At 38.3% G+C, this 19,253-nt stretch overlaps 1 pseudogene; it reads right to left on the minus strand.

The window, feature by feature from the left end:
• Positions 1-18,136: 18,136 nt before the first annotated feature.
• Positions 18,137-19,147, minus strand: LOC149141683 (15-cis-phytoene desaturase, chloroplastic/chromoplastic pseudogene; annotated as a pseudogene).
• Between the last annotated feature and the right edge of the window lie 106 nt (positions 19,148-19,253).

Below are 19,253 nucleotides of genomic sequence, written 5' to 3' on the forward strand. Positions count from 1 at the left end.
ATTAGTCACAGGCTTAAACCTGTCTTTAATATCATAAAGATCCTCCAGCTTTACCACAGGCTTAGGAATTGAATTTTCCTGAGGTGTTTCTCTCATTTGAAAGTCATGCTCATTTTCCTCAATAATTATCATAGGACTTTTCAGAAGTTAAGAATTGTAAAATATCCTCATCATGGTTGAACACTCTCCAATTAGTGACATTGTCAGGAATTGAAGGCCTAAAAAGCAATTCTACTGAAAATCTATCTGGGCTGTAGTCTTCAGAAGGTAGGAGTTTGGAAGCTACATTGTCTAGCAGGTCGGCTGCCGAGTTTTGAGATCTAGGGATGGCGGAAATATTGAATGCCAAAAAGTGTGAAGTGAGTTCTTGTACTAGCGATTGATAATGCTTAAGATGATTTGAAAGACAATGAATTGTATTTCTCACCTGTTTGATAATAATTTCAGAATCGCCGAATACTTTTAAATATTGTACTTTAAGGCTGATCGCTTTATACAGTCCTTGGACTAAGGCTTCATATTCGGTTGTATTGTTAGTGCATTAAAATTCTAGCCTACAAGGTAACATTGTTTTTTCTCCTAGTGGGCTAACCAAAATACACCCTCCTCTTGAGCCCTCACTAGATTTGGACCCATCGAAATATAATGACCAAAATAAAGAAGTATTAACAATTGTATTTACAGTTTTCTCAGTATTATTGAAACATCTAGATCTATTTGTTTGTGAAAAATTCTCAACCTGAGATGTAAAATGGTTAACTGAGAAAGGGGATGATTGGGCAGTAAAGTTACCAAAAAATGACTCAGATGAATAATTCCCCAAAATGTTGTTATTAAATGCTACAGGTTGGTTTTCTTGCTCAAATTCAGTAACTGTATGGGTCATATGTTTTTCTCGATCAATCCTTATTTGATTTGGCTTACCCTTATAGGGAAGCCACATATGTGACCAATCAGTAGAAATATACCCATGTAGTTTTTCAGACCAATCCCTACTCAAGATTAAATCGTAAAATTCAGGTATATCGACTATCAGGATATCAATCCTTTGTACTACTCTGGGATCAGCAGATAACCTGATATTTACGGAATTAATCTCTCCCACAACCTGTACTTTGGTCCTATCCAACTGTACAATATGAATAGCAGACTTCTGGGGTTCAATGTTCAGTTTGGAACAAACTGAAGCTGGCATTATGTTAGAAGATGCCCCTGAGTCAATTAAACAGTTGTGCAGGTTTCTGTTGTAGATCTCATAGGTCAGAAGGAAAGGTGGAGTATGAGAATTTGATCTATCTCCAATCAAAACTAAATCGGTAGCTTCAACCATACCGGGAGGAGGTTGGCCTGAATCATTAGCAGCTTTAGCACTGGGAAGAGGTGTAGAAGGAACAGCATTCAATTCTTTGAGAAGAAATTTCTGCTGATGTTTTAATTTACTAAGTTCAAACATAGTAATGTTTGCTTTAGTTTTCTTCATGTCATCAACAATGTTGTACTCCATTGAATCGGATACCACTAATGTTTTAGATGTTGAAGAAGTATTAGAAGTTGAAGGCTAGTTTTGGGGAACTGTTGCAGGTGATTTCTTTGAAGGTATTTTTTCTTTGGTTGTAGCGGCCTGCACTCCTTTTCTTTGACGTTACCTGAACAGGTTCGGAAGTACTTTTACTCCTAGTAGTGACCGAGAACGCTTCTTCTTCATTATCGGTATCGGAGTTGGGGAGTATAAAACCCCACATTCCATGACATTCTACTACTTCTTCTTCATCATCAGTTGGTGAGATTGTTTCCTCTTCCTCTTCTTCTTGCTCTGAATCTGCATTAGATATGACATTCGGTGGCTTAGATTCATTTTCCTTATAAGTCCTAAAGGGTCTTTGGGTTGAGGTTTCGGCTACCTGTTTCTTTATTTCAACCATTTCATTTGATAAAGTTTTTAGGACTTTTTTCAAACCCTCCATGTCATATGGATCTTTTGGGGTTTTCTTTCTTGAGTCATCTTTAAACGAGACTTTTTTCACTTTTCTGTCTTCCAGAGCAGCTTTCTTTTCTAGAGCATTAATGCGTTTCTCCACAGCAAGTGCTTCTTTCATGTTTTCGGCTAAGGTAGGTTTCCCAACCCTATCTACAAAAATGGCTATATTGGCAGGTAGGGCGGTTATATACCATTTGCTTTGAATTTGTTCACTTGGTTTGGAGGCCATCGGGATTTTGTTCAGGAGTTTATTGAATCGAGCATTAAATTCCTTAATTGGTTCCCTATGCTCTATCCTAAGATTGGAGAGATCGTTTATTAGGGTAGCCAAAGACCTATCATCTCCATATTTGGTAAGAAACTGCTCTTGGCAAGTGTTCTAACTGGTAATGGAACCAGAGGGTAAAGAAAAATACTAGGATCCTACTGATCCTTGCAAGGTGTAAGGGAAAAGTCCAACAACAACATCTTGTTCTGTTACTCCTTTCAAGTTGACTGCCAACATGAAATTATTAATGTGTTCCTCAGCCTGGGTCCCATCATCTAATTAGACTTGGGTAGCCATTTTTCAGGAGCATCTGGTAATGGATGCAATGGTGCAGGCATATTGACTACACCAGGTCTGGTCCATGGATCTGCCATTATAATAGCAGTAGTGGTTGATACTACTGTTGGAACTCCAGATGTCTGGGAAGGAAATAATGTTGAGGAGTGAGCAGGTTGGGATGTTGAAGCTCCTAATCCCTGATGAACAACAATATGTAATGGGGGAGTGGATGGTTGACTTTGCAGAGGGGAAGATGCAATGGAGGATGTGGATGAAAGCTCTTCACTGTCAGATCCTTCAGTATATTTCTTCGCCTTTTTCCTTTTGGGTAAAGGGAACTCAGTGGGTTCAATACTGAGCTTTTCGCTCTGAAGTCTGGTGAGAGGGTGAGGTAAATTGAACTGCGAAGTCGCACTGCTTTGTGATACCTTAGATTTCTGTGGTGAAATCGAGAAACTCTGAAGTTTGTGGATAAGAGACTGGACTTCAGGTGATTCAAGACTTAATTGTTCTGGAGTATGATGGGTTTGAGCAGTGGTAGTTGATTCCTCTTCTTCTTGTTTGGATACTGGAGAACCAGCATGCAAATGGGAAGTTTGAGGGGATACGGAGGGAGAATTACTCTTAGAATGGCTTGTAGATTTTGGTTTGTGTGCCATTCACAGTTGGGCCCTCCTTCTAGCGCCAAAAATGTTGATGCCTCGAAAATCGCTGCAACAACATTGGGGGATAACCACCCGGTCCGGACCTTAGTACAGCTCCTTTTCCGTTTGGAATGGTGGCTCCGACTGGGGATAATGGGACCAGTTTCCCAGAAATGGATAAACGGGATGAATGGATAATTGATTAACTAATCTAATGATAGGTGAATAACTAAATCTATTAACAAGAATACAAGAACTATGACTTATCCCGAGAACTTATTGAGCTTTGAAGTGTAGCGCTTGATAATCTGTGTCTATAGACAGGCATATAGATGACTCCATCTAACAGACATGGACATTATTTCATTCAGGATTACTGTACTTAAATAGTTAAGCAAAGCGATTAAAGCAATATTACTACACTTATCATTTATATCATCGACACATACATGATTAAAAGAAAAGCACACCATAAACATACAATAGTGGAAGGAATACAGAACTGCTGTTAAAACACATATATATAATCGATAATAGCAAAGATAATCAAATAACAATTCATATGAAAGGAATGAATTCAGACATAGATAAAAATACCATATGAGCTGCTTGACACTCCCAATATCAATCGCTACTTGTGATTCTTCCTTCAACGCAGAAAGATTTTCAAACAAAGACAATAGTGCACAATTGCATAAAAAGCTTCCTTGTCAAATTTAGAACAACTGGTCTAGTTTCATAAAAGAATATGACTGAAGCACAATAGTGCAACTTCAGTCTTTAAGTCAGGTACAAAACTTTACGACCCTTTCCAAAACAATGAAAGGGTCTATAAATACTTAATTAATCCACCTATATATAAAACAGAAATCCTACTTAATTGGTATCAATAAATTTTGATCCTATTTTCTTCAGCGATCTGGCAGTCGACGGCATGATTCATCAAGTAGGCTGCTTGCCTTTAAATCTAAGCTGACTTATTGCAAGCATTGGCTCCACTTCAGGTGGTTTGTTGAGGCGCGAGCTGAGCTAGGCGGCATAGGTGGCATCCTGAATATCGGGGATAATATACTCGATTGCATCCGTAAGGCACTTGAGGGCGGCTCTCTGTGTGTGCGGCTTTACCAAGAAGAACCAATAAGTGTCCCAGGTTAAACTGTTAATCCCAGCGATTAATCTCCCCTTTTCTTCTAGATCTGGATAACATGATTGTTCCAATGTTTTCATCGTTGTCAACTTTCCTGGTGTGCATTGGGAAATCATGTTTGATAAGTAGAGAGTGTTATTGACTAATTCAACTAAATTGCTAGAAGTTGATTTACATCTGGAAACCGCCCTCTCTGCTTTCATTAACTGGGATTGCCATTCTGTGAAAAGTATATCTTTGTGTGATTCTAAGATCCTGGATAAATTTGCCGCTTGTCCTTGATCAGAATCTTGCCAATCGAGAAATGCAGCTATCGTTTCTTCAGCCTGATCCAATTCAGTCCTGGCCTTGTCTACTTGCTTACTTATGGATGCCGTTAATTCACATAGTGGCTCTGCCTGGGTGATTTGTTGACACAGAAGCTTAATTTGGGATATTAATGCAGTATTTATTTGTAATGCTTCTGCTCTAAATTCAGCCACTTGTGGAACGCCCTTTGTTTTCTCGAGCTGTGATGATAATTGAGCAATTTGCTCATCTTTTGTTTTCACCATTTGCTCATTTGCTGCTTTCAATTGTGCCAATGCCTCTGATAATTCTTTCTGTTTCTGGATTACGCTTTGGTCAATCCTTTGTTTTTCTGCCTGCAATTGTTGAGTTAGTTGACTGTTTAATTGTTGTTGCGTCAACAATTGCTCCTCTGCCTGCTCTGCTTTCTGCTTTGTTTCAGTTAACTGTGCCTGTAACGAGAAAATCTCCTGATCCTTTGTTTTCAGTAAAAGGCTTACCTCCGATGCCTTATCTATTGTCGCTGCCGAATAGGCTCCCGCATACTGTGACAGTTTTGTCAGGTCATCAGAGGGGTCAAATTCCTCCTTCCAAACCACATTGCCCGTGACAGTTCGCTCTGGGAAAAGGGAAGGTTAATCAGTCCTTCTTCTTTTCCTTTGTCGTTTAACCACAACTTTATGCCTTGGGCTGTAGAAGACATCCAGGGGAGGAATATCTTCTACCTGAAAAATGATTTGGTCGGAGGGGTCCTTTGGTATTATCTCTACCTCTTTAGAAATGGGTGGGCCGCTGGTTCCACTTAGAACCTATGGTGAAGTGATTTCCTATGTGTCCGTTACCTTTGAAGTGTCTATGTCCTTTGAACATTCCAAACCACTGATAATGGAATCAAATTGCTTCCATTCCTGGAGCAATTTAGGGTCAATATGAGTATCCACATTGACATCAATGGTGGTATGTTTTTCCTTTTCAGCTCGGGTCTCCTCCCGCACTTTTTCCTGCTCTCTCTTCTGCTTTTCCTCCTGTTCTTTCTTCTGATTTTCCTCCTGTGGCTTCTCTTGTTCTTTTGTTATAACTGGAGGTTCCTTTGACTGTTGCCGATTAGCCTCGCTTGACGATGTCGCTGGGGTTGTCGCTAGTAGATCTAGAGGCAGAGTTTGAGACCTTTGTTCTCTAAGTGTGTTAAATTCAGTCAACCCTTCATCATGATATTTCATTTTGGCCAATGAGTTAACCTGCATTATTGACTCAGCTGAAGAGAATAGGTCATCAAACATATCTTCTTTATGGTCAAATTTTGACAATTTGGCCTGCTCTAGTGCATTATAGGCAACTTTGTTTGGATCAAATTGCCTATTCGGGAGAGTCGCCAGAGTTAATGATTTAATCTTTGTAGCTTCCTTTTCTGCATGTTTGAGATCATGCAGAGTATAGACACCGCATCTCAAGGGAAAAGAGGGCCAGCCCTGCTTCTTATTTTTCTTGAGAGTCTGTGTAACACTCTCAGCAATAATCTGGTAAGAGATTTCCCTTGCCAACAGTTTATCTGGTATGTATAAAGGGAGAACATGAGGTTCGGCTTGGCTACCGAAAACTCTTATATAAGTGAATTTCTCCTCTCCAAACCATCTCCCTACTGTTGTTAAATCAATCCCAGCTTGGTAGGAAATCTTGGGAATGGGTTTATCAAAAATAGAATAATAAATGGGCAACATAAAGCCGTTGCAGACTTGCTACAGATGGTGCTTGTAGGAGGATTTCCATAATTTCTGGTGGTAAATATGAATAGGCATGGATTCTTGTGGTGTCCACCTCCAGCCGAGCACAGGAAATTCAGAATTAAAACACAAGGTATCTAGGATATAGGCACTGTAATAAAATGGGGGGATTATCCTTTCAGAGATGCGAGTCTTATTCCTAAACTCAAGAAAAACTTTGGCTAATTTATCTGAGAGAATAGTGGCCCAATCCATTATTATACTATTGCATGCAGCTTCCATTAAAGGAACCATTTCTATAGTGAAATTAGAAGAGTCATGTAATCCCCACAATCTACACATCATTATTCCAGCGTAGAAATAAGGAGAAGCTAGGGAATCAACAGAGTACTTACCGGAAGACTCATGTTTTTGTTTTGCCAGATTTTGTCTCCAATCCCGGATGGGTTCGGATTCAACTTCATTCTCGTTTGAGAATTTTTCCAGGAACGCCTTATTGTATATCTTCTCTGGCTCAGGCAAATGATACATTTGCCTCAAATAATTAGCTTTGAACGACCCGAAAATTCTCCCGTCTCTGGTGCTGAAGGTTCTATCCAGGATTGGGATTTCTTCAATTGCCCACCGCACTACATCTGTGTATGGGAGAATTTGTTCCCTAGCTGCTATCTGATGAAGGAAGGAGTCAGCTAAGTCCTTTAGAGTGGCCTCAGATTTCCGAGTAGAATGTACAGTAGCTTCTACTGTTGTTACTTTGGGTTCTTCAATCTCAATCAAGTTGTAGGTGCTTTGCCAAGTAGTTCTGCCAAGACCAGAACATGTGGTATCCGAAATCAATCCTTTCTTTCTGTTTGAGGGATCAACGACAGCTTGTCCTGCGGCTGGCGCAGCGGAAGTGCCTGTGGTCTTCTTGGATTTCTTCCCCATTTTGCTTGAGCTTTCTTCTTTGGATGAATTCTGCACAGAGGCGAAAATAAACGTAATACAGAGAATTGGCAATGAAAACTTCAATGTGATGAGATATATTGACTGATGTGTGATAAGGAATTAGCTTTTAAAATGGGCGCAGATACAATCCATGGGAGGATTTTAGGACTTACAATTACATTAAATGGCTGTTTAAAACCTGCCAATCCTTAAATGCCCATTATATCATTAATCGGCCGAATGATTTATTCAAGTGTGCTGTAGATGTTTTGGCGGTTGAGTGCAGGTGAATCATTGTTGGACGGATCAAGCCTTTAATATGAATTAATCGTGATATCCCTTTATTTTAATGGCTTTTTGAAATCTGCGCTTTATCGCAATCGGCTATCGGGGAAAGCTTAAACCTTTTATATTGACACCTTTTGAAAACCCCGATCGCCGATAGCGATATCGCATCGCATCGGGAGTATTGGCATTATATGAGACATGTATAGTATATCGCTGATCGCCGATCGCCGATATCGCATCGCATCGGGGCGAATGGCATGGGGCGCTTTAAAAATGTGCATATAGTATTGCTGATAGCCGATAGCGGTATCGCATTGGCGGAAACCAATGTGCCACTTACTTATGTACCTTATGTCATTGCGATATGCGATCTTGCGATCGCTTTATCGCAATGATAAAGATTGATTTATTTGATTAAAATGGGATTTTTCAAAAAGGGTTTTATAATGTTTTCATTTGGTTTGCGGAACTTTTTTAAATAATATAATATTGATACCAATCAAACTCTAAAGGGACCCATTTCATATGATAATTTTGTGAATAGAATGATAAAAAATGGGGGGGTGTTGTAGAGCACAACAGGTCCACATCTATTTCACATAATTTTCTCTTTATCCAGACTCAATAGATTAACTCCCAGAAAAGCAAGTGATCTGGGTATATACTATTAAACTTTTGTCGCACCCAGTTAAAAAATATGACAAAGGGACCACCCTGGAGTAATTCTTTATGATATTTTCAGACTCTCTAAATATGAAAAGACCACTGAGTTATCTCATTTGGACTCATTAAATTACACAAATTAACAATAGAGTCACTCTTTTTTTGGTCCTTTTTAGACTCTTAAAATATGAAAAGATCGATGAGTTATCTCATCTGGACTCATTAAATTACACATATTAATGATAGAGTTGCTCTTTTTACGATCTTTTTAAGACTCTTAAAACATGAAAAGATCGAAAAGTTTGCCTATCTGGACTCATTAAACTAATCAGATAGGGCATAGAGTCATTCTTTTTGCGGTCCTTTCCAGACTCTTAAAATATGAAAAGGTCGATGAGTTTACCTGTCTGGACTCACTAAACTAATCAGATGGGGAAAGTAGACAATACAACTGTATTCAGTATTAGAAAGTGTGGCTTGGTAGCACTCGTTCCCTTGAGCATGGAACTCCCTCAGATAAACCTTCCTTATGATGGCCTCTCAATATGAATCCTACCATCCTATGAGTTTAGCCTAAATACCCCAATGTTCTTGCATCTCTATATCCTAACACTCTTTGGTGTTCATGAGTCTAGTGCTGCATGGTTAAAACTGTTGTTGTGCCTTCTATTGTTCAAAGGTTAACCTTTCATTTCCTCCCATGAACCCATCAAGCATATCCTTTCATCGTGCCCTTTGTCGCTTAGACCCAGTGCTAAAAGATTCCTCAATAAAAAAATCATTCTTGTCCTGTTTTGTGTCGACTGATGTAGGACACATTATTGCCTACCTTTGACATGTATCTTCTTATCGACTTCAACACTCTATCTAGAAGACAACCCAGAAATACATTCAGTGCCTTGGTACTTACAGAAATTACTGGCAGGTCACCTTATGTTTGATCAGGAGTTCTCATTATTGGCTCCTAGTTAAGCGATTCTACGGGTGTTCGACAACAAAAACATTTTTCACACTTACTAGATTGTACTGTGCATCTTGGAGACCATCACCATTATTGGCGGCCTTCCTCACATCTATTAATGGTCTCCATTATTGACTGGTAATCAGACGATTTCATGCATGTATCGATCTATGCTGTTCGGTGAAGCGAAAATCAAGACCTTGGGTAGAGGATTGCATCACTCAGCCTTGTTTCCTCTCCCAAGTTGCGTATATTGTCTTCTCGAGACATCTCATTAGAATGATCCTATTATGACACTGGATAAGCATTGTGTTTATCGGCAGCCAGCATCGTCATATCTCTTTTATGAGAAAATCATTCTGACATAGCTACTGAGCATGGGAATGCCCGACTCAGGACATGATTTTAGTTATTTTATATCTATCAGGTTTCCCGTACCACCCAAAGCTCTGATCCTCTGCTAGGTCCCTATAATACTAGTAATTGCCCATCACTATTGTAGTTGTATCCCTTATTAATATTTTTGTGCCCCTATTTTCCCCATATTGTTATTATTGTGCCCCATAGAATCCCTCTATTGTTATTTTTGTGCCTTTATATTATTATTGTTAGGTCGGCTGGGTTATATTGTGACTCCTTAGACTCCTATATATAGAAAGAAGGTTTTTTCATTTGAATCATCAAAGAATCATTCATTTGTGTAATGTAAAGGAGGTTTCCCCCTCGAAGAGGCTAAATTCTAAGGTGTTGATCTATCTTTTCTATCTTTTTGTGAGCTGGTTTCATAACATTTGGTATCAAAGCTCTAGATTCTAGGATTTCGTTGCTCCAAATAGGTCATCATGGAATTTTCACTATAACTTTTTTTCTGCAACATTTCAGAAGTGAAAAAAAAAAATCCATTGGAGAGGAAATCGCACTAAACCTCGGGTCTGAATTTCAGAGCTTTTAGCACTATATTTGCGGAGATATGATCTGAGGAAGTTGGTCTTTTTGCAGACTCCTGAATTACATTTCAAGCAAGTGACCTAGGGAAAATCGTCATAACTTTCTCTCTGAGCATTGGATTGAAATTTCGTAAGAAGGTACAGAAAGAGGACGGACTGTAGTTTCTTTTATATAGTTTTCAAAGCCAAGGGTCGAAATAGGGACACATGGCATGTCATACAAGTTCGCGCTACTGAACTAGTCTATAATCAGGTCTCTGTGGGAGATTTGGCATAACTCTTCCTTGGAGAATCCAATTTGGATCAGACTGGTGGGATTGGAAAGAGGACATAGAGGGCTAATATAGGACACAATTTTAGAACTGGATGATCTGAAATTACAGAGATACATCAAAGGCAATATCGAGCTCCTACAAAGTGAAATAAAGGTGTGTAGATTTTTTTAAATTTTTGCTTAAGCTTGGTTTGAAAAATTATTTTGAAGGAATTCAAAGGGCATAGTAGAGCATTATTATCAGCAATTTATGCCCCGAGGAAAGAAAATTAAAACACCTAGTGAGCAACCTAAAAGCTTTAGCATGACTCATGAAGAAGAGGAAGAAATGCTACATGATATATCAAAATTACAAGACCAAGTGCAACAAATGTCACTCTCACAAAAGCTAACAGAAGCTAAGATAAATGGCATGGAATCTAAGATAAAGGGCATGGAAGCTAAGATGAATGGCATGGAAGCTAAGATGGATGATTTCAAGATAGGCATGGCAGATTTGAAGACAAATTTCACAAATTTTCTACAAGAAATACTTACTAATGGTGAAAGGGTAGTAAAGGAAACTCATGATTCGAACAAAAGAAATGTTAATCATGATTTCATAGACTTTAATGTTGGATCAAAGACCCACCATATTACAAAAATCGATATGAGGAAGTTTGATGGCAAGGATCCCGCAACATGGATATTACAGATGTTTTCGATCTCAATAATGTGAAAAACACAAAAAAGGTACATATTACAACTTTATATTTGGAACCAAATCAATTTGTATGTTATCAATGGCTTTGCTCTCGTAAACAAATTATCACTTGGGAAATTTTTATGGAAGAATTGAAATCACATTATGAGGATACAAAAAGCAGCACTTTTTTTATCCAATTGATAAGTGTCAAACAAAAGGGTTCAATAATGGAGCACATTAAGGAGTTCCAAAAATTGAACACAAGGGTAAAAAATATTCCAGAGGAGCATAGGATTGATGTGTTCATAGGGAATTTAAAGGATAATATCCAACATGATGTTCGCCTTTGGGAACCTGATTCATTAGAGAAGGCATTCAGGTTAGCAAGAGAATGAAAATCAAAATTATGGCAACCAGGAAGCATACCACTCACAACTATAAAGACGGAAGTGTTGTTGACCCTAGTCTTCCACAACCTATAAGGTTGACACCACAACAATTGGAAGAAAAAAGAGCAAAAGGGCTTTGTTACAGTTGTGATAGAAAATACACTAAAGGTCATAAGTGTGTTGTGAATAAATTATTCTACATACATTGTGAAGAGGAAGAAGAAAAGGAGAAAGAAAGGTCAAAAGAAGAGGATATACTCTGGGAACAAAGCCTAGATAAAGAAGAAATGAATCCGACCATATCCTCTAATGCATTGGCTGGAATTACCACTCGTCAAACCATCGAGATAGAAGGAAAAATCAAGAAGAAAAAGGTAATAGTGTTGATTGATTCAAGAAGTACCCACAATTTTATTCATTGTAAGGTAGCAAAAGAATTTAATTTCTTCGTATATCCAACACCAGAGTGTCAAGTGATGGTTGCAAATGGAGGAACAATAAATTTCTCTGGAAAGTGCCATAATATCAAGCTATCCATGGGAGAATATGTATTGACTAGCCCAATGCTTTCCATTCCAATGGGAGGTGTTGTTCTTGTACTAGGAGTCCAATGGCTACAATCCTTGGGTACAATAGCTTTTAATTTTCAAGAACTTTTCATGAAATTTTCTGCGAAAGGAAAGGAAATTGAATTAAGGGGTATTGCAGGGAAACAGAGAAATATAATCATCTCTAATGGTATGAAAAAGCCTCTAAAAAAGGAACAAAGAGGTGTAATTTCACAATTATGTTTGCTAGATGTTTCCACATCGAAATCATCTATTTCTCCAAATCTCCAAAAAGTCTTGGACTATCATTCCAAGGTATTTGAGACTCCCAAAGGTCTCCCACCTATTTGTGATCATGATCATGCTATTCATCTGATTCTATGAGGTGTTCCTCCAAACATCAGGACGTACAGATATCCCTATGCCCAAAAGAGTGAAATTGAATGTATGGTTGCAGAAATGCTAGAGGCTGGTATAATTCAATTTAGTCAAAGTTCTTTCTCTGCTCCAGTAGTATTGGTGCATAAGAAGGATGGATCATGGCACATGTGTCCAAATTATAGGGAGCTCAACAAGCTCACTATTAAAGATAAGTTTCCCATTCCTATCATTGATGAATTACTGGATGAATTGCATGGATCAATTTACTTCACCAAGTTGGATCTTCATTCATGATATCATCAAATCAGAATGAAGACTGAAGACATTTCGAAAATAGCATTTAGAACTCATGAGGGTCATTATGAATTTTTGGTCATGCCTTTTGGCCTTACCAATGCACCTTCTACATTTCAAGGTTTGATGAATTCCATTTTCAAACCCTTCCTTAGAAAATTTGTGTTAGTATTTTTTGATGATATACTAATCTACAACAAGTCTTGGAAGGATCATGTTGAACATGTTGATAGGGTGCTACAACTATTGGAGGAGAAACAATTATATGAAAAATGATCCAAATGTTTCTTTGGAGTACAGAGGTGGAATATCTGGGTCATATTTTATCTCATGAAGGAGTTAAGGTAGATCCTAGAAAAATTAAAGCCATTAAGGAATGGAAAATCCCTACATCCATAAAGAATCTGTGAGGATTTCTTGGGTTGATAGGGTATTATCATGATTTTGTTAATAATTATGGGAGAATAACAACACCTCTAAAAAAATTATTGAAGAAAGATGCATTTTCATGGACTCCAGAAGCAACAAAGGCCTTCGAACATCTTAAAGAGGCAATGTGCCAAGCACCGGTCCTAGCTACACCAGACTTCACAAAAACCTTTATTGTGGAATGTGATGCTTTAGGAAATAAAATTGGTGTTGTTTTAATGCAAGATGAAAGACCCATTGCTTTTGAAAGTCGTCCAATCAAGGGAAAGTTTTTACACAAAGCTATTTATGAGAAGGAAATGTTGGCAATACTACATGCACTTAAGAAATGGAGACCCTACCTAATGGGAAGACACTTCAAGGTAAAAACGGATCCTGAAAGCCTTAAATACTTTTTAGAACAAAGATTATCCTCTGAAGAGTAGCAAAAGTGGGTCACAAAGATGTCGGGTTATGACTTTGAAATCATCTACAAAAAAGGGAAGCAAAATGTGGTGGAAGATGCACTCTCAAGAAAGGATGAAGATGTGGAAGCATTGTTGTGTGCCATTTCTATTATCCAACCAGATTGGATAAACAAAGCAAGGGAGGAATGGATGAATGATGAAGAAGTGTGGGCACTTATTCAAAAGTTACAACAAGATTCTAGTACATCTGATACATTTAGCTGGAAAAATGATTCGTTATGGTACAAAGATCGCTTATACCTCTGTAAGAATTCCCAACTCAAACAAAAGATTCTTATGGAATTGCACACTTCTCCCTTAGGAGGGCACTCAGGGTTTTTAAAAACTTACCACAGGGTTAAGAAGCATTTTTTTTGGGATGGCCTTAAATCAGATATTCAAAAGTTTGTGGCGTAATGTTTGGCTTGCGAACAAAATAAAGTTGAAACAATTAAGACCTCGTGTCTATTACAACCTTTATCCATTCCAAGCCAATGTTGGGAGGAGGTTTCAATGGATTTTATCACAAGTTCACCCAAGTCTGAGGGAAAGAGTGTCATCATGGTGGTAGTTGACAGACTTACCAAGTATGCACACTTTTGTGCATTATCACATCCTTTTAAAGCTAGTACAGTTTCTACTGCATTTATGGAAACAATTCAAAAGCTACATGGAAACCCGAAGATTATTGTAAGTGACAGAGATCCCATTTTCACTGGAAATTGTTGGAAAGAATTATTTTCTTGTCTCGGTACTCAGTTAGCTCATAGCTCATCTTATCATCCTCAATCTGATGGGCAAACTGAGATAGTAATTTTTTTTTTGGAAGGATATCTTCATTTCTTTGTATCTGATAAACAGACACAATGGGTCAAATGGTTTCCTCTCGCTGAATGGTGGTATAACACTTCCTTCCATACAACAACAAAAATGACCCCATTTATGGCACTTTATGGATATCAACCACCATCCATCACGTCATATTTAAGAGAAAATTCTAAGGTTCAAGCAGTGGAACATCACATCAGGCATCAACAACAAGTCCTCCAACTCTTAAAAGATAACCTTGTGTTGGTGCAAAATAGAATGAAACAACAGGCAGATCAACAACACAGCGAAAGAAGTTTTGATGTAGGTGATTGGGTATTCCTACGGCTACAACCATATAAACAAATGTCCCTCAAGCAAGCTAAGAAGGATAATAAATTATCACCAAAGTATTATGGTCCGTACAAGGTGTTGCAAAATATTGGTACTATGGCATACAAATTGGAGCTTCCTGTAGCTTCTAGAGTGCACCCAGTTTTCTATGTTTCATGTTTAAAGAAGGTTATAGGCGACAATCTCCCAGTTCAAAAAATATTGCTAGAACTTGACGAGGAAGCAAAAATTATATTGGAACTGGAAGCAGTCATAGAAATAAGAACTCGACAATTACAAAATCGATCAATTTCGGAGTATCTCATCAAGTGGAAGAACTTATCTAATGAAGATTCTACATGGGAGGATGAGAATTTTATACAGAAGCATACATAACTACTCAAGCGTTGAGGACAACACTTTTTTGAAGGAGAGGGGCATGTTAGGTCCCTATAATACTAGTGATTACCCCATTACTATTGTAGTTGTATCCCTTATTAATATTGTTGTGCCCCTATTGTCCCCATATTGTTATTACTGTGCCCCATAAAATCCCTCTATTGTTATTTTTGTGCCTTTATATTATTATTGTTAGGTCGGCTGGGTTATATTGTGACTCCTTAGATTCCTATATATAGAAAGGAGGTTTTTTCATTTGAATCATCAAAGAATCACTCATTTGTGTAATGTAAAGGAGGTTTCCCCCTCGAAGAGGCTGAATTCTAAGGCATTGATCTATCTTTTCTATCTTTTTGTGAGTTGGTTTCATAACATCCTCTCTCTCTTTTTGTCAAATAAAGAAAATTATAGTTAAGTAAAGTATTTCGGTCATCGTCGCAACCTCTGATCTCACACTTTAGGGGGCATCTATTATACAACAAAATGACCTCCTCATCAGCTTAGAGGAGAAAGACATGATGGCTGAAGCAATGGCCAAAATCACAGGCCTTGTTTCCACACTAATGATGTTTATACACTGACAACATGATTTATAAAGCTTCTCTGTAAGCCTAAGGGAGTGTTAGTGACCCTACTAACTCTACTTGTTCGTTTGGGGATAGTGTTAGTGGATTATAATGAGAATTTAGAGGTCAAAGGAGTGAATTGACTCATAAATATCTCTATATTCCCTCCTAAATCTACTCAGAAAAGCAAGGAAACATCTAAAGTTCGACCAATTTGTGGGATTTATAATCCTAATGAAGGAGGCAAATGGGAAAGAGCTCAAAAGCATGGCAACATCATTGCTTTTACCTTAAGGGACTCATGGAGGAACTTGGCAACCCTAACTCGATTGCTACATAAGCAGAGCTAGGGCTATTGTGATGGAGGTCAGATCATTTGAAAGGATAACTTACTTGATTGTCGAACATAGTCTCAAATCTAAGCATAAGAAGTTGGTAAGAAGGGAGAGAGAGAGGAGCTAGATGGGTAAGGGAAGACTGATGCAACAAATGGTTGTAATCACTCTTCTGACATTAATATAGAACTGCAGTTGCATTGTCTACTCCATGATGTTGGTACTATCATTCATTTATTTTTTTTTCCAATACCTTTTAGCATGAGTAGCTTAGTTATGTGTAACTAGATGTCTTTTATATATTCATGTATTAATTATCAAGGTTGTATGTTGTGATTATGCTTGTCTCTTCTATGTGCAGGAGTTGATCTGGAGCTGGCTCAGGGGACTTCCACCTAGCTACATTGTGCTCTCCAGCAAACCTACACGGAAGCTTGAGGTAATGCATCTATCTTGCTTTGATAGTTAGTTATTTTTTATGGACATGCATGTAGCTTTGTGACTACTGCAGATAATCTTACAGTCTGGCAAGGGTCCCAAGAAGACCCTTGAGGGTATCTCCATTCTCCATACACCGTGCATTTTATCCTATAGTAGATTGTTTCATTCAAAAAATGCGTAATCCTATCACTCATAAAAATATTAGGGCATCCAAACCTCATTAATACATATTCGAACAAAAACTTCACAATAGTGGTCGTTGTACAATCCTTCACTAGCTGCGCTTCTTCCCATCTAGTTAAATCTTTGTTGTAGTAATAATATACCACACACACTTCTTCTTTCCTTGTGGTTGTATAGTACCTATAAAGTCAATGGCCCATTTATTAAACACCTGCAATGAAACATGAGGATTTAAAGGCAATTCATCCCTTCGCAAAGGTTTCCCCATCCTTTGGCAAGCATCGCATGTCTTGTAGTATGCCTTGGAATCCTTGTGTAATGTAGGCCACCCTAACCCAACGTGAAAAATCTTCTGCATGGTCGCCTTCCTTGCATAGTGGCCTCCTTCCACTCCTCCATGAGCGTAAGCTAGGATACTAGTGCATTCAAACTCCAGAACATACCTACGCAGTATCTCCTATGTTCCCATTTTATATAAATGATCTGCAATTACTAAAAAATCTGCAGCGAGGACTACTAAATCCTTCTGTTGAGTGTGTTAGCGCTTGAGATTTCACCCTAGGCTGAGGAAGGTAAATCTTCAAGGCTACATCAAACCATTTCACCTCGTAGCTAGCCCTACGAGGTATGAGAAGGCTCTCTCGGGTCAGATTCGGTAGATCTTTCAATAGGATTAGGCTGACCAATTAAGAATAAAGATTTTAGGCTAGTAAATTGATAGGGGGTTTGGATTTAATGATTTTTGGGGTTTTTTAATGGAATGACGGGGCTTTTCTGGGCTACATGGGCAAAATCACAGCTTCAAACAGAAAAATATAATGACTACACAGGTTGTCAACTGAGGCAAGGTAGGCATGCAATTTAACACCAAATCTGGTTTCAAACGGGATGGCAAGACTGGTGAGGAGTTAAGGAGGGCAGACAATAACTCTGAATCCTCCTTAAACAGTAGAAAACATCGAATGCGAACAAACTTATAGGAGGAGCATATAATACTATGAATTCCTACCTAATCACTTCATTTGTTCAGCTTGAAAGGGTCATGAAATGAAATGGAATATAACTGATTACATATGAGACAAAGGGAAAAACTTATGCTAAATCAACATACCACATGAATCTCAGCAAACAGAGCTGTGAAATTCCATTAAATTCTCTGCAGAAAACTGTACATTACAAAGCTCTATGCTTCTCCAGCAGCTCCCAGCGCTCAGGAAAAACTCTCCACTCTTCACTCACTCTAAAAAAAAACACTCCTCTACAAATGAATTTTTAATACATTAAATAAAAAAGTTGCCCAAAACAAGGGCGTTGTTTTAACTAACCTCAAAAATATCAAACAAACTACAACTGGGGGAAAACAAGTCGACCCCAAGATGAGGGATTTGTTTTATTATCCTTATTAACAAAATAAACTAAAAATAATCAGCGCTTTCCTGAAGGGAGAATGGCGCTCTTTCCACTGAATTCTGTTGATGATTGACCAAAACTGGAGCGCATATCTAGTTTGTAATATTAATTAAAATCTGGGAAATAGGAATCGAATCCTATCTTGTTGTTCTGGCACCGTTTGAATAGCGGTGGCATTACACGTTTACCCTTGGCACTCTTCTGTTTCTTGTAAGAGTTTAGTAACTTTGGTGTGTAAACAGCATCGTATGCCACCTGGAGCTCCACATCAACATAGTTGGCATCCAATTCTATAGCCAAACGAAGTACATCAAGGCGTGTTGCTTCATCCATTTCATTCTGTCCAGCTTGAACTGCAAGTAAGCTATGGTCCTGTAAAATAGCCTGAGCACAAAGCTTCCCTGACAGCACTGCACCTTCCATTGATGCTAAATATTTCTGCTTCGTATAATCACCAGATAAATAAAATCCCTTAATAGGCGACCTCTGCAGAGGACGACAAGGTTCGCAATTGGATACTGTCTTGTAGACGGACCTTGGAGTTTTAACAACATGATACTTTAAAACCTTTGCTTTACATCCATCATCTGCAATTTCATCTGGAAATAGTTTGGAGAGTTCCTTAAGCGTAGTTTCAAGAATGTCCTCATCACTGCGACCAATCCATTCTTGTGCAGGTGCAAATACAAGCTCCAGCATTGATCGATTTGGATCATAATATTCCTTGCAAGTAACAGACATATCTGCATACACACTAAGAATAGGACTTCTGCTAAACAATAAATGATCATATGTGTTTTTCAGTTTTCTATCAAACCAAATGTGGACGTTGATTACAGGAACTCCTACTAACTTTTCCAGTTTCTTAAAGTAGGAAACCTCTTTCCACTCTTGGGGTAAAACAAGCTTTAAGATGTCAACAGGCATTGCTGATACATAAACATCTCTTTCAACAATGTCTCCATTAGCCAGAAGAAAGTGTTTCACCGTGCCATCATTATTAAGCTCAATCTTTTGTAGTCGAGAATTTAACTGAAGCTGACCACCTAAGGATTGGACATGATCAACAATTGGTTTGCATAACCTCTCAGGCGGATTTCCATCTAGAAAAGCCATCTTTGAAGATTACATCAGCTGAAACAGACACCTCTTCTGCTCCCCTAAGCGCTGCTATAATTGAAATATGAAGAATCCCATCCCGATCTCCAACTTTAAAGTTCTG

The sequence above is a fragment of the Pinus tabuliformis genome, chromosome X (genome assembly GCF_031772625.1).
Source record: "Pinus tabuliformis cultivar Carrire ecotype Pingquan chromosome X, CPIR1, whole genome shotgun sequence".
Lineage (NCBI taxonomy): Eukaryota > Viridiplantae > Streptophyta > Pinopsida > Pinales > Pinaceae > Pinus > Pinus tabuliformis.